This window comes from Procambarus clarkii, chromosome 56 (genome assembly GCF_040958095.1).
Source record: "Procambarus clarkii isolate CNS0578487 chromosome 56, FALCON_Pclarkii_2.0, whole genome shotgun sequence".
Classification (NCBI taxonomy): domain Eukaryota; kingdom Metazoa; phylum Arthropoda; class Malacostraca; order Decapoda; family Cambaridae; genus Procambarus; species Procambarus clarkii.
Genome location: NC_091205.1, coordinates 16456555 through 16473152, shown reverse-complemented (window position 1 = coordinate 16473152; position 16598 = coordinate 16456555). Strand labels below are relative to the sequence as shown.

General features: G+C 38.9%; 1 protein-coding gene across 1 annotated transcript in view; it reads right to left on the bottom strand.

The window, feature by feature from the left end:
- Window positions 1-9184, bottom strand: part of LOC123747890 (carbohydrate sulfotransferase 10) — a 257272-nt gene extending 248088 nt beyond the window's left edge. The window contains exon 1 of the mRNA XM_069305770.1: window positions 8156-9184. The gene's annotated coding sequence lies outside the window, so the exon portion shown is untranslated. The remainder of the gene's footprint in view (window positions 1-8155) is intronic.
- Window positions 9185-16598: the final 7414 nt, after the last annotated feature.

Genomic DNA, 16598 nt, shown 5'->3' with positions numbered 1-16598 from the left:
ACACACACACACACACACACACACACACACACACACACACACACACAAAGGAAGCAGCTCGTAACAGCTGTCTAACTCCCAGGTACCTATTTACTGCTAGGTAACAGGGGCATCAAACTCTGCCCATTTGTCTCTGCCAGCTGCCGGGATCGAACCCTGGTCGCAAGGTCCACGAGTCTACAACGCTGTCCACTCAGCCAGCCAGCCCCCTGTGTGTGTGTGTATGTGTGTGTGTGTATGTGTGTGTGTGTATGTGTATGTGTGTGTGTGTGTATGTGTGTGTGTGTGTATGTGTGTGTGTGTGTATGTGTGTGTGTGTGTATGTGTGTGTGTGTATGTGTGTGTGTGTGTGTGTGTGTGTGTGTGTGTGTGTGTGTGTGTGTGTGTGTGTGTGTGTGTGTGTGTGTGTGTGTGTGTGTGTGTGTACCAGAGCAACTACTGACCACCCCCAGGAAACATCCCACAACAGCGGTCCAACTCCCAGGTACCTATTTCCTCCACGATTACAGAAGCACGAGATGAAAGGAAACGCTGCCCAAACGTTTCTGCCCCGTCTAGACTCGAGTCCCGGTTTCTCGGCTGCGAATCGGAGACGTCCTCCGTTAGACCTCTGGTCTCCCTCCCCCCCCCCCCCCCCTCTGGTGCCCCACAAGGACCATGGCAGCAAGGCTGATCTCGCATAATGACGAGGACTGGGGGGGGGAGGGGTTGTTAAACAACAGTTACTTTTAAAGCACCATTAGTGCGCCGTGCCCAGCGCTCCCTAACAACAAAGCGCGCGCGCGCACAGACACACACATCGTAACTACTATGCAAGAGGTGCGGAAAAAAGTCACTTCCGGGTTAAGTCTCTCAATCACCTTGAGCGTGGACTTTTCAAGCAGAACAATGGGAACCAAGGCACCACCTGCTCTCGTCCCACTTGGAATGGCGTCCCCACCTTCACCTTAAAAAAAAATATATATATATACATATATATATAAACAACGGCAGCCTGGGAATTGTAAAGGCGTGGTGGTGGGGCATCACAGAAGCGGCTCACTGTTTACACTCAAGTTTCCTGTCTTGGTAAGATCACTAGGCTCCGAGCCACTTGCTGCCAGAGCCATGTCATCTTATATCATTTCCTCAAGCTATATTTGTACTTCCTTTGAGAGGTATATTCCTTCTCTTTTCCTACATTGGGGCCGGGAGGTTCTGGTTATGGAGGCGTAGTCAGCGGCATGGCATGCTTGCGTCACACGTGGCGACACCTACGCAATCGCTTGCCACCGGCTCTTGCCACATGTGGCTCCACGTTTATTTATCGCCCTTTATGCACCCATTCTCTCCACTCGAAGGATTTTGCAGGCTTTACTCAGTCATTAGAGAGATTTATGACGACGTCAGAGAGCATTTGATGACACTGGTAACTTATTATTAAAGCAAAGGAAAAATAACCGCTGTTAACCCGCCATGTTGTGTAATCAATAGCTGCTGACGTCATCTGTGACGCAGCAAGCCAGTGGTCCAATGACCGTACATGGTATCAACGTTTTCCTAAATATTTCCCTTAATTAACATTGCTTTCTATATCAAAACTTTTCACCGGTACCTAAATGTAATTATTAAGATTAGAAAAGCCTGGTGTTCAGTTAACATTGCCCAGAGAGGGTGAAAACCGACGCCGGTATTGGCCAAGATGGCGGCGTGTGGCACGGCAGGCAGTACAAGTGAATGAATCTACGCCGCCAAAAAACGTGACCGTGAAAGGCCTTGAAGGTTAAGTCCAAAACAAAGGCACTATGAACGCTGTCATGCGCCTTACACCACTCTTGCAAGCGCCATAACAAACCACTAACAAACGCCATAATAAACACCATAACAAACCACTAACAAACACCATAACAAACCACTAACAAACGCCATAATAAACACCATAACAAAACACTAACAAACGTCATAATAAACCACTAACAAACACCATAATAAACACCATAACAAAACACTAACAAACACCATAACAAACCACTAACAAACACCATAATAAACCACTAACAAACACCATAACAAACCACTAACAAACCACTAACAAACACCATAATAAACCACTAACAAACACCATAATAAACCACTAACAAACACCATAACAAACCACTAACAAACGTCATAATAAACCACTAACAAACACCATAATAAACCACTAACAAACGTCATAATAAACCACTAACAAACACCATAATAAACCACTAACAAACGCCATAATAAACCACTAACAAACACCATAATAAACCACTAACAAACGCCATAATAAACCACTAACAAACACCATAATAAACCACTAACAAACGTCATAATAAACCACTAACAAACACCATAATAAACCACTAACAAACGCCATAATAAACCACTAACAAACACCATAATAAACCACTAACAAACACCATAATAAACCACTAACAAACGCCATAATAAACCACTAACAAACGCCATAATAAACCACTTACAAACACCATAATAAACCACTAACAAACACCATAATAAACCACCAACAAACGCCATAATAAACCACCAACAAACGCCATAATAAACCACTAACAAACACCATAATAAACCACTAACAAACACCATAATAAACCGCTAACAAACGTCACAATAAACCACCAACACCATAATAAACCACTAACAAACACCATAATAAACCGCTAACAAACGTCACAATAAACCACCAACACCATAATAAACCACTAACAAACACCATAATAAACCGCTAACAAACGTCACAATAAACCACCAACACCATAATAAACCACTAACAAACATCATAATAAACCACTAACAAACACCATAATAAACCGCTAACAAACGTCACAATAAACCACCAACACCATAATAAACCACTAACAAACATCATAATAAACCACTAACAAACACCATAATAAACCGCTAACAAACGTCACAATAAACCACCAACACCATAATAAACCACTAACAAACATCATAATAAACCACTAACAAACACCATAATAAACCACTAACAAACGCCATAATAAACCACTAACAAACACCATAATAAACCATTAGCAAACACTATATAGTAATTCAATAGCAAACCTAACCCACTAGCAACTAGCGTAGTACTCCAACAATGAATGGTAATAATCCCCTAACAATCAAAGCAAACAATCCCCTAACAATCAAAGCAAACAATCCACTAGCAAAATCAGAAGCAATTTTCGCATCTAATGACACACTTCGTCACATATCTGACGAGACTGAACACGCAAACACCTACAAGAAATTTGAGACAAAACACGATACAACACACAACAAAATCAGACAGACGAGACATGTACTGACAACATACAACTTAAGAATTGTAAGGAAGTTTTATTGACAGTTGTAGTGACAGAGTAATGGGGCCGGTACGTATACAGAATGACAGGTACGTGGGCCTGTCCTGTTGGTCAAAATACTCCATGTAAGTCATTGTACATAGTGTGTGCCTCTCGCTCTTTAATACCAGTCATCACCTCTCTTGCGTAATCCTCAGTAATATCAAATACAAATTACACACACAAACATACAGACACACAGAGGCTTGAAAAAGCTGGAAAAAGTTCAGAGGTATGCCACTATGCTAGTCCCAGAACTAAGAGGCATGAGTTATGAGGAAAGGCTGCGTGAACTGCACCTCACGTCACTGGAAGACAGAAGAGCTCGGGGAAACATGATCACCACATACTAAATTCTCATGGGAATTGACAGGGTAGACAAGGATGGATTATTTAACACGGGTGGTACACGCACAAGGGGACACAGGTGGAAGCTGAGTACCCAAATGAGCCACAGAGATATTAGAAAGAACTTTTTCAGTGTCATAGTTAGTAAATGGAATGCACTAGGAAGTGATGTGGTGGAGGCTGACTCCATACACAGTTTCAAATGTAGATATGATAGAGCTCGAGAAGCTCAGGAATCTACACCAGTACAGACTGACAGTTGAGAGGCGGGACCAAAAAGCCAAAGCTCACCCCCCGCAAGCACAACTAGGTGAGTACACATACACACATCAAGTGTATTTGTTTATATGAACCAACAAAGACAGCAACAAGACAATTCCACAATTCACTTCACCGGGCCACCCGACAGAGCACTGGAACATTATCTAACACACTGCACAGTTACAAACCAAATTATATTTCGGCTAAGATTTACCGAAACCCCCCAAAAAGTTGTTAATCACACTGGCCATAATCATACTGAAACCAACATCCATCGTCATACTCATACACCGCCTACCCCTTAAGACAGAGACGAGTATCAGTGACTTAGTGGGCCAGCCAGAGGCTTAGGGCCCGCGCAAGAATATTCCTGAAAAAAACCTCTATAATCCGGTCAAGCAAAGGTGTTTGGGCAGCAACGAGAAAACACGGAAATTAGAAAATGGAAGATGTAAAAAAAAAATATACATATATATATATTATATATATTATATGATAAAGGGACTAAGAAATGCTAGAAGACAAGATTCAGGCACTAGCAAGATGCACAAGAAGAAACAAGATTGAGTGACATACTGAGAACAAGAAACCCGAAACCCATGCAACATATCACAACATTAACAGAGAAACGCCCTTAGAGAATCAGAGAAACATTACCAAAGTTACTTGACAAAGGCAAAGAAGCAGCTGAAGGGGGGCGGGAATCGAAAAAATATTCGAACTATGTGAAAATTACTAATAAATGTTAAACAAATCTCCAACTTATCGGCTTCAGCGTCGTGAAAATTTCATCCCAATATTTTCATAAATTGATTTTAGATGATTTTTTTTAAAGAAGAACGTTTTGTTGATGAGAACAGCTCCTATTAACTGGAACTGATGGATAATGGATTAATAAAGAGATGCAAGCACCAGTCTAACACACAAAGAAGAAGAATAGTAGTAAGAAGTGTCCACAAAGTGGATATGCAGCTGGTGCCTTTATAGCATTGCTGAGTAATACATAATAACACAAATAATAATGAGTATGATATTATGCTCTATTTTGTTATGTATCATATAAATACATTGCCCAATGTTAATATCTGTTACTTTCACCAATGTCCACAAACTTATTTTTTTAGGGGAGATTTTTTATCTTTTGTTTATTATCTGATTTTGTTGTAAACTTTACAACATGTAGAGTGAATACCCATCCTTAACTATGTAGAGATAGAATGTAATTGGTAAAAAAATAAATCAGCTACAACTAGCAGAACCTGGGACTTTTGAATTTTTTTTTTTTTGGAGGGGGGGGGGGGTAATTTTGGGGTGGGGTAATTTTTTCACAGATTTCAAACTCTATTTTCTTTGTCTCTTTAGGTTGTTTTGATGATTAGGGGCCAGATTAGGGCTTTATCACTTATATAAAGTATAAATATATATCCCCCTAAATCATTATAATTATCCCTATATATTTTTTCTTGACTTCATTTCAACACATATTGACCTACAACTTTCACATATTCAAAACGAATGTCAAACAATGTTTATTAAAACATGCAAGTAAATTAATGAATTAGAACTACCTTATTCCTTGTCGATAACTTCAACTTCAATTATCTCTAAAACTAGAGTTACAACTTTGAGTCGGCATCAAAAATCCAGTTTCTGACCGATTCTCACTATTTTTAGATATGGCCACAGCTGTCTGTTTTACAATCCTGTTTGATTGTTTTTTCATAAACCTTAAATGTTAGTTATAAATTGTTTGATTAAAATTTGGCGCATATTTCAAATGCCATATTGACAATTTTTTTACAGCAAACTATACTGAATCCTATAATAATAACTAATAAAACTGAAGATCATATGCTCTTCTGAGAGCATGATAACACCAAATGAACAATTTGTGATATTTAATATTTTAGATACTCATTTGAAAATCTGAAATTATCAATACTTATTTATATAAGTATTTTTAATTTTCTTGTTTTTCATGTTACGTTGGTGATTATTTAGACAACGTTGGAGCATGTGCATAGTAGATTATGTACAAAAAAAATTGAAAGCGTTTGAGCAAGGTGCCAAATTTCACTTCCCGGCCCCTGAAGTTGTTCCATGTTATTCCACAATATTCCATATTAGACGATGTTAGTGAAGAACCACGTGACCAGACTAAGTCAAATGGGAAGAGAACAAACAAGAAACGATAAAGAAATATGCACAGCTGAGCTGAATAGGCAGCTCGTCCTCCTAAGGTTTCAAAACGTCAAGAAAACGGTTATTTCATAATGTCCTCTCCTAACCTAACAGACTAAGCAAGAGGACCCAAAACAGAAAACGAGACAGTACGTCACTTTCGCGAGCGGCTTCCATTTTTTAGTACGACAATTTTAGGCCTTAGTAACGCATACGAGCGAAAAGCGATGTACTTTGTAAGAGGACGGGTGAATAGGTGCCAATGGCAGGGGAGGATGCCCTGGAGAGAGAGTAGCAAATATTGAAGCAACAGCAGAGGAGACTCGAGCCCCAAGACATAATAGATGAGTCAAAAGGTGAACGACCTGACAACGTATCGTCCTGTATACCAAAATAAACTGTGCAGACCCTTAGTTCCTTCCTAACACTAGATAGAGGTGAGTTTCCCAAGAGCCAGAAGAGTTCATGTGATACCAATATATGAGAAAGAGGTTGTCATAATTATTACTATCCTAAGTAGTCCTAAATATCTCCTTCAGGCCCTGCCCCAAATCTAGCCTTCTGCTGAATAAAGTATGATGTTAAGAATGTTATCTATACGTATGTGGACGGAAATAAAAGGAATTTAGTCCCCCTTTAAAAGCTAACACTATATTTATAAAGAGAAAGAATAACAATACACTGGTGATAAATAATGATTAACCACAACGGTGCCATAACTTCCCAGTTCCAATATACAGAAACGAATGAGTAACAGAAGCACCCAAAAACTTATTAAAGGTACAGGTACTTACAAATACTTTCTTTGCCTGGGGTAAATAAATGAACAAACGGTGACAACACCTGAGACAAACTCTAACACACTAAGTCAATTCCTAACTACGCCTAGGACACTGTATAATATTCACTTGAGGGCACATTCTAACCTACAACTCTGTGACAAACTATATACCTAACACAGAAATAATAAAATATTAAAGTCCAAAACAGCCGAGTGTTGCTGCACTTTTGCCCGACCCAAACTCCTACACACCATTAGGTCATTCGGTGAGTACCACTGAGGTTTTAAATCAGCTGCAGCTCTCGCCCTATTACTGTCAAATTTCCTTAACTGACAATATCAACACGTTTACTATCATCAAAAGCCTTTTTTCATCTCCACTGTCTAGTAACAAGCTCACACTTACACGCTTAAGAAATAATACTCCCACAATACTTATTAGTTTTCTGGATATAGGGCTCCAAACTTGGTCCCTGTAAATGACAAGTTAAGAAGCTGCCACGATGTCCTCTCTCTGCCTCCCTCTGGGATAATAACTTGTGTTTGCTCCCGGCTGGGCTCAGGCCAGCGGACGGTCGTTACATGCCTATAAGGTTTTATCCTTCAACAAAATAATTAATCTCAACCTCTTAAATTTCCTAGATGACAGGTGCATGAAATACTGCGTCCTATATATTGAGTATTGGACGAGTCCTATAACACAACTCGGAACTCATTGAAAACTTTTGTACAAGTTGGAGTCAGCTAACTAGAGATTCCATTCCATTCCACTACACACGTCTATTCTTATATATACATTTATATAGGACTACTTTGATATATAAATCATTTTACCTTTTAATCACTAAACTCTTATATGTAACTTATCGTAAGAATTAAACAATGCTGTACATTCCTATATTCAAACAACAAGCCTAAGATTTGGTAAATTTTACAAGATACTAAATGTGCTTAAAGCCTATCACCTCATAACCTCCAGAATTAATCACCAACTATTTAATTTACATATGCAAATTAATATAGGCTATTTAAAATTCCTATTATGTCCTCATGCTAGTCCATAACAGAGGACGAGCATGAGGTGCTAAATTTGCCCATAATATTTAGCAATATAATTTTTGCGCTCTTCGAAAGAAACTAAAAATGGTGTCCAAAATACATGCAATAAAAGGTGTAGATTACCGTAATAATACCATACTGTTGTACTCACCAGAGATGGTAGTGAAGAGTGTACACGACAGTCAAGCCTGTTCATCCTCCGAGATACGTTAGGCTGCTTCCTTTCATACACCCTCAGTGTCACTGGTTTTTTATATATATACAAGAGTTGTTACATTTTTGTACAGCCACTAGCACGCATAGCGTTTTGGACAAGTCCTTAATGTTAATAATATTCTCCGGAATATGACCCGCCAAATCGTTTAACAAGCAGGTTGCCCAACACAGTGCTTAGTTTACACATTACAACGATACTTAGAGCACTCAGCCTCCCCAACCTGCCACTTGCTTGCTGTGAGGTTTTACACCTTGGATCTCTCGCCATATTCTCGAGGTACTCAAACAATGTGTTTCATGCATAATCTTCAAGAAACTGACCGGCATGTTTTCACCTGCATGATCTTAGGCTGCAATTTTTAAATTTAAACAAAAACTGGAAGTTTGTCTTTCATTACTTTTGCTAACAATTAAAGAGAGGTTCACACACATTTAGTACAATGCTCTGATACTGTAAGTTTTCTTAATCATTGTTCTCGCAGGTGCTAGGCGGAGGACAGAGGAAAGACTCAGGCGGAAGAACTCGCAAAACGTTCCTGAGCATCAAAAGGATTTAACATTTGCACTTTCACCCCTTAAACTGGCGGCTATCCTGCTTTCTGGTTGGATACGAGGCGTCACTATCACTTGACGATCGCGCTACACTCATCGTTCCTCGAGGACGCTAAAGTTCCACAGCGATAAACGTCCAATAAATGAGACCACCGAGGATCACGCCCCGCCACTGGCGACCACAACACGAGGGTGGTCGCTTCAAGTACGGCGCCACCAGACATCACTCCCGTCTCTGTCACAGAGAATTGTTTTTTCAAATATTGTTATTGCTTTCATATATCATGCATTTATATTAACGTAGAGGCCGAAGTCAGTTTTAAGCTCTTAAGTAAAAAATTATCGTTAAAGTTACTGTACACAAATCGAGAAAATAAGAACCAATAGGCTATATATCGAGAGGCTACAGTGTATAACAATTCATCCGCCTGTTTAATGACTAGTTTTTTGTAACTGTGGACCATCGTACGTAATGGGCAATTAATTAGTAGAATGTTATTATTAATATTATATTATAAAATAATTATTAATTATTATATAGAATTTGATACGATTCACTTTGATAAGTTCGGAAAAAATAAAGCTAAAAAAACAAACTTAAATATTCCTAGGCCTATACATCACATATAGAATGTTATTATTAATATTATATTATAAAATAATTATTAATTATTATATAGAATTTGATACGATTCACTTTGATAAGTTCGGAAAAAATAAAGCTAAAAAAACAAACTTAAATATTCCTAGCCATATACATCACATATAGAATGTTATTATTAATATTATATTATAAAATAATTATTAATTATTATATAGAATTTGATACGATTCACTTTGATAAGTTCGGAAAAAATAAAGCTAAAAAAACTAACTTAAATATTCCTAGGCCTATACCTCACATATATGTACTATATAAGGCATCAGATAACGTGTATTAGGCCTAGGATTGCAAGATTATTTTTTATTTCCAACATCAATACATAATCTTTTCCGTTTTGTCCTAATTCTACTTTCTAATTAACCATTATGTCAATATATGTACGACGGTCCATATCGTTACTCTAAGTACTATGTAAACATGAGGATAGACTATATTATGTATATATTATGTATATATTATATATATATATATATATATATATATATATATATATATATATATATATATATATATATATATATATATATATATATATATATTCGTAATTTTATTTTATTTAAAACTTCTTTACACAAGAAGGGTTACAACATTGATTACATGCAAGGTACATGACTACTTGTCACAGGTTGTCGAGTTCTTCCAGCTCCTCAGATGGCGGGCAGGAACCATGGATGCAGTGAGCATTTCCTCTCTGTATCGTCACACTAAGGCGCTGAAAGAACAAACTGGCGGTTCTTGGATTTCTAGTTGTTTCAATTAGTTTAGAACCCAGCTCCTTTAAAAACTAGCAGCACTTTTATCCCTGGCACCAAGTGTCTCTGAGGCAATGGGGACAAAATTGTAGTGGTGATCAAGATCTTGGTATTTACGAGACTTGGCTGCTTCCCGGTGATTTGCAACACCGTCTGGATGTGTAACACTGAAGTCAACATAGGTTTTGGCTAAACTTGAACTCCATACCAACTGTCCACCATTCTTCCGGGGATTCACTGTGATCCCTTCTGGGCGACCGACAGGCTTGTCAGAGTTGTGGGGCATTAGATAACGGGGTTCTCCCTCTGCTGGATAACCGGCTGTGGTATTAAGGCTCCTCCTAATAATGTCATTTACCTCGCTGTGTCTTGCATGCCATCCTCCTGTGCTTTGGCAGAGTAACCATGCCAGCCGTACCTGTCGGCCACTGCCTCGCCGCAAATACACCTATAATCGGTGTGGATTGGTGTAGCGAGGCGGATATATATATATATATATATATATATATATATATATATATATATATATATATATATATATATATATATATATATATATATATGTGTGTGTGTGTGTGTGTGTGTGTGTAAATCACGAAAATTAACACGTGATGAACAATGTGACAGTATCAGACCACGAAGGAAGGATTAAGACAGGAATTTCCTTAAGTACTTTCGTAATTTTTTCAGAATGACGGATTTACAGTTCAGTGGGTGTGGATATATAGACAGGAAAGAGATGAGGTGAGGTACAATGTCTTTAAAGAGATAATAGGATATTAATAAGGTATTGGTGAGATAAATGTGTATCAATGATCCTATTCAAATCGCCCTTTAACTGATCAATCAAAATGGATCTAAATTATACAAAAAAACTGCTAATGTTCAAATTACATGATTTTGTAACCTGTATTAAAGCAGATTCAATTATGTTCCTATTGAAAATTCTTTTACAATTCATTATTGAAGAGGCCATCTCGCAATCTATTTGGTGAGAACTTTCTGACAAATAAACAACCAAAGCGTTAGACAATTTGTCTTACAGAGTATTTATTTTGCGAAATTCTACATTTCAAATCTTATGATGTTTACCCAACATAGAAACTATTAGTCTTTACAAGGTATTTTGTAAATGACACAATTATCACTACAAGGGCTGTTTCTAATTAATAGTTTTCCGACAGTATTTTCGTAATTAAATAAGACCTGTATATCAAAAAGTTTCAAGGCTTGACAATATTTCCGAACCTACAAAAATATGGTAAACAACAATTTATTGGGGAGAATTTTCTCACTGCATATATTATTATAATATATGTACGACGTGCTTTGCTACGGCAAACTTCCAAAAAATCTCATTGGATAACAAAGCTTGAGACCAATAGAATTAATATTTTTAAAAATTTCATCTAAGAATTCTGGACTAACAACCCAAAGAGCTTATAGATACATAGAGGACTAAATTTATTGTTTCACATTGTATCTATGCCCTGAGAAATAATGAACATAGGATAAATTATTCGTAGGCTTTCTGTAAACACTAAACTTTCGTGAAAAATCTTCCCAATGAATAAGTATACTGTATCTAACAATGGCAAACATTTATCAATTTCATTCTTGATAGTTAATTTTATAGAGGTGACTTGATCATTACGTTTAGCTACAAATTCGTCTGAATTTACATCTGTAGGCCATATACATAAAATATCATCAACATATCTAAACCATGGAATGATTCCAGGGGTAATTTTTAAACCAATTCCATGTACAAGTTTGAAAGCAATGGCGATAAACTATTTATTTATTTATTATTTATATACAAGAAAGTACATTGGGGGGTTAACAGAGAATACAGAAATTAAGTTGAATTTACATTCTTGTAAAGCTAAGCACGCACAGCATTTCGGGCAAGAAATTCCCCATTGACATTCCAAAAGTGTGTAAATAATACTCATTATTAAAAGTAAATTTACATTCCTTTATACACAACTTAACGAGACTGACAATAATATCAGCAGGCAGAGGTAATACATGGTTCATTAATACATGAGCAAGGTAATCAAGAATATCATCAACCGGTACCTTTGTAAACAAAGAACAAACGCCAAAACTGATTAATTTTACTTCAGGATTGATAGGAGCACTATTCAATTTGTTAACTAATTCAACAGAATTGGTCAAATGAGAAGATAGTTAGACTCACAAGCCTAACGATCCCATGAAGCCTATCATCAATTCTGTGGGCTCCATTTCTTACACGCTCTCTAAATGGCTCACCAAAATCCTGTCCCTATTGTTAGGAACTATTTCCTCTTCTCATTTGACCAGTTACAGCCCCGCTCCTGTGCCGGGTAAGTCCACTACGGGCTCACCAAAGCCCTTGCTACTTGCAACTATGCGTTCCCAGTAGCTGAATCTAAAACAACAACAACCTTGTAGGCTCAGTATAGCTGTGCCAGTTCTACAGTGTACTCCTGAAGATGTCACATTGCTGACGAAACGTCGAACAATAAAAATAGAAAGATTACGATATATATATATATATATATATATATATATATATATATATATATATATATATATATATATATATATATATATATATATATATATATACACACCAGAGAGGGATACCACACAACAAAAGCATAAACTCCCCCAACAATAACAAGATAACACCGACCTCCACCACAAAGTGAGACACACACCATAATACTGCATGCTGGTGCTGTTACCCTCCCCCCCTCCCCCCACCACCTGGGGCTTCCTGACCCACTTTCTACTCACGTACTCATCTACCCCTTACTCACCTGTGCTTGCGAGCGTTTAGCTCTTGAGTCCTGCCTCATAGCCTGAAATGGATTAACAATGTAAATGTTCCCAAACACTTCGGCTGTCTCATATCTGTATTTGACTCGGTGTGTGGATTCTGATGCCAATAGTCTCCATGGTCGTGTACTTCCTGTGTCAAATAATTTTAGTTTGTCTTCCCTGTCAGTATCTTTAGTATTTTATATATGGTTATCATGTCTCCGTTATTACTGCTCTCTTCCAGTGACGCGAGGTTTGGGTTCAATAACTCACCAAGTGAACACAAACAAAATCGGATGAAAGTTCACCGTGTAGGGCTAGGCTTCAAAATGAGCTGATGTCGGATATCAGCAGCTCATAGCTCGTAGAACCTGTATGAGTGTACTAATATATGGTAATACTGACTTCCGTAAACACTTCACATAGTTTAAAAAGATAGAAAAATACACCATTGAAAGTATATCATATATCTTTTTTACTTCTCTCGGACATTTTCCCATTTCTCTTGATGAACGAAAATAGACAAAACGGAATAAAATTAAAATTAAATAATTAAAAACGTGAAAGTTATTGTTACAAAAATCACGTACTAGTCATGCCACCCGATGACTCTTCAGTCAGGGTGATGTAGAAGAACGCAAGGAACTGGAATCCGACTACATCTGAAGCATTCTATTGGCTTATCTGAAAATACACATGTAAGTAGGTTAAACAGATATAAAACAACTAATGCAAAGATTAGCACAAACTAAGAGCACAAAAAAGGCTATATGAAGTAATAATTATGTGACTTAAAACACAAAATTAGTTTTTCACGAAATATAAGAAAAGAGACTCGTGAGAAGACTAAGACGCGTTCTCACGAACGCCTCGAGGTGGCCAACTGCGCCAGTGTTGTCACTTGCACAATAATCCTCCTAAATTGTGCTATTTGTGTCCCTGGAACATAGCCCAGGCGAGCTGCATTCTGTTCCCTCGCCCTTCCTCCCTCCTCTCTCCCTCCCTCCCTCTCTCTCTCTCTCTCTCTCTCTCTCTCTCTCTCTCTCTCTCTCTCTCTCTCTCTCTCTCTCTCTCTCTCTCTCTCTCTCTCTCTCTCTCTCTCTCTCTCTCTCAGTCATGTGAGTAAATAGTAAGGAGACTGACGACGCTGGGGGTGACTCATGTCTGTCCCTTACTCACTCACTCATGGTAGTCTGTCACCCTCACGTGTGTGTGTGTGTGTTTACTCACCTAGTTGTGCCTGCAGGGGCTGAGCTTCGCCTCTTTGGTCCCGTCTCTCTACCGTCAATCTAATGCTGTACAGATTAGTGTGTGTGTGTATGTGTGAGAGCGCGCGCGCGAAATGGATTAGGCTATTTTAACTGACAGTAGAACAAGAAAATATAAGTATAAAAAGGAAAAGCAAATCAATCGAAGAAATACAAGGAAATACTCGTAGCCTATATGAACGGTGAACAACAACATGCGCTGGCAGAAGAAGTCGTGGAAGCCACCTCCACGACTATAACCAAATCAAACTCACACACGACAACATTGAATGTCATTTAAGTTAAAATAGGCAGCAGGATCAAGAAGGCTGACAGCCGGGGGATGGGGGCATGAAGAGCTGGATCTCTGTCAGGTAAGATCTCTGTCAGATAGGCACTGTCACCACCACAACTACCACCACCGTTGCCACCAATAACTACCACCACCACCACACCTCGTAAAGCATAAAAAACAAAATTAAAAAAAAAGTACAAAGGTTAGCAACGAGACTGGTACCGGAGCTAAGAGGGTTAGGCTACGAGAATAGCCTAATGTAAATCTCACCAGCCTAGAGAAGAGCAGATACGAGCCTCGAACAAAGTGCTGAAAATCCAGTCCCACGTGGGCAGGACTGACCACATATGTAAATCTAACACATTTTTTTACACATTTAGCTAACAATTTAAGTGGCGATACATATTGGTAAGACTCTGTATAGTAGAAATGACACTTGTACACATCTCTAACTATTAAGACTTAATGTATCCACAGTTAATGAAGAATATCGTTAGTGTTATGTACCAGTAATTACCCCCCCCCCCCGTTATAGCAATGCACATATTGCATACGATGAGTCATAATGACGAGGCTGATGATATGATGATCAAACCACTCATCAGAAAGTGCAGAAACGACGTCGTTTCGGACCATTGTTAAGTCGTGAGTTCGTCACCTTCTCACATGTGGTTTGGTCATCAATGCACATACTCATGCCGATAATATGTATTTCCACACACACATATGTGTTCATAATACTCTAGTGGGTCTCTATATTGTCTAAAATACCGCTGAAGTGTTTGGTACTCAAACGACCTTAAACCAACGATAGTGAGTTAATGAAGGCAAACTACACACTCACACTGCATGCCCACGAGCGTGTTGATACGTGTGTGTGTGTGTGTGTGCGTGTGTGTGTGTGCGCGCGCGCGTGTGTGTGTGTGTGTGTGTGTGTGTGTGTGTGTGTGTGTGTGTGTGTGTGTGTGTGTACTCACCTATTTGTGCTTGCGGGGGTTGAGCTCTGGCTCTTTGGTCCCGCCTCTCAACTGTCAATCAACAGATGTACAGGTTCCTGAGCCTATTGGGCTCTATCATATCTACACTTGAAACTGTGTATGGAGTCAGCCTCCACCACATCACTGCCTAATGCATTCCATTTGTCAACCACTCTGACACTAAAAACGTTCTTTCTAATATCTCTGTGGCTCATTTGGGCACTCAGTTTCCACCTGTGTCCCCTAGTGCATGTGCCCCTTGTATTAAATAGCCTGTCTTTATCAACCCTGTCGATTCCCTTGAGAATCTTGAATGTGGTGATCATGTCCCCCCTAACTCTTCTGTCTTCCAACGAAGTGAGGTTTAATTCCCGTAGTCTCTCCTCGTAGCTCATACCTCTCAGCTCGGGTACTAGTCTGGTGGCAAACCTTTGAACCTTTTCCAGTTTAGTCTTATGCTTGACTAGATATGGACTCCATGCTGGAGCCGCATACTCCAGGATTGTTCTGACATATGTGGTATATAATGTTCTGAAAGATTCCTTACACAAGTTTCTAAAGGCCGTTCTTATGTTAGCCAACCTGGCATATGCTGCTGATGTTATCCTCTTGATATGAGCTTCAGGGGACAGGTCTGGTGTGATATCAACCCCCAGGTCTTTCTCTATCTCTATGACTCTTGAAGTATTTCATCTCCCAAGTGATACCTTGTATCTGGTCTCCTGCTTCCTACCCCTATCTTCATTACATTACATTTGCTTGGGTTAAACTCTAACAGCCATTTGTTCGACCATTCCTGCAGCTTGTCCAGGTCTTCTTGAAGCCTCAAGCTGTCCTCCTCTGTCTTAATCCTTCTCATAATTTTGGCGTCGTCAGCAAACAAACAGGTCGTCTGTTTGCTTTCGTCAAACGCCTCGTTTTCTTTGCGAATCTGTTTTCTTTCGCCCTTAACCACTTGGGCTGGACGGTCGAGCGACGGTCTCGCTTCATGCAGGTCGGCGTTCAATTCCCGACCGTCCAAGTGATTTGGCCCCACTCCTTCCCCCCACCGGTCGGGAGGGAGCCGGTCGGCCGAGAGAG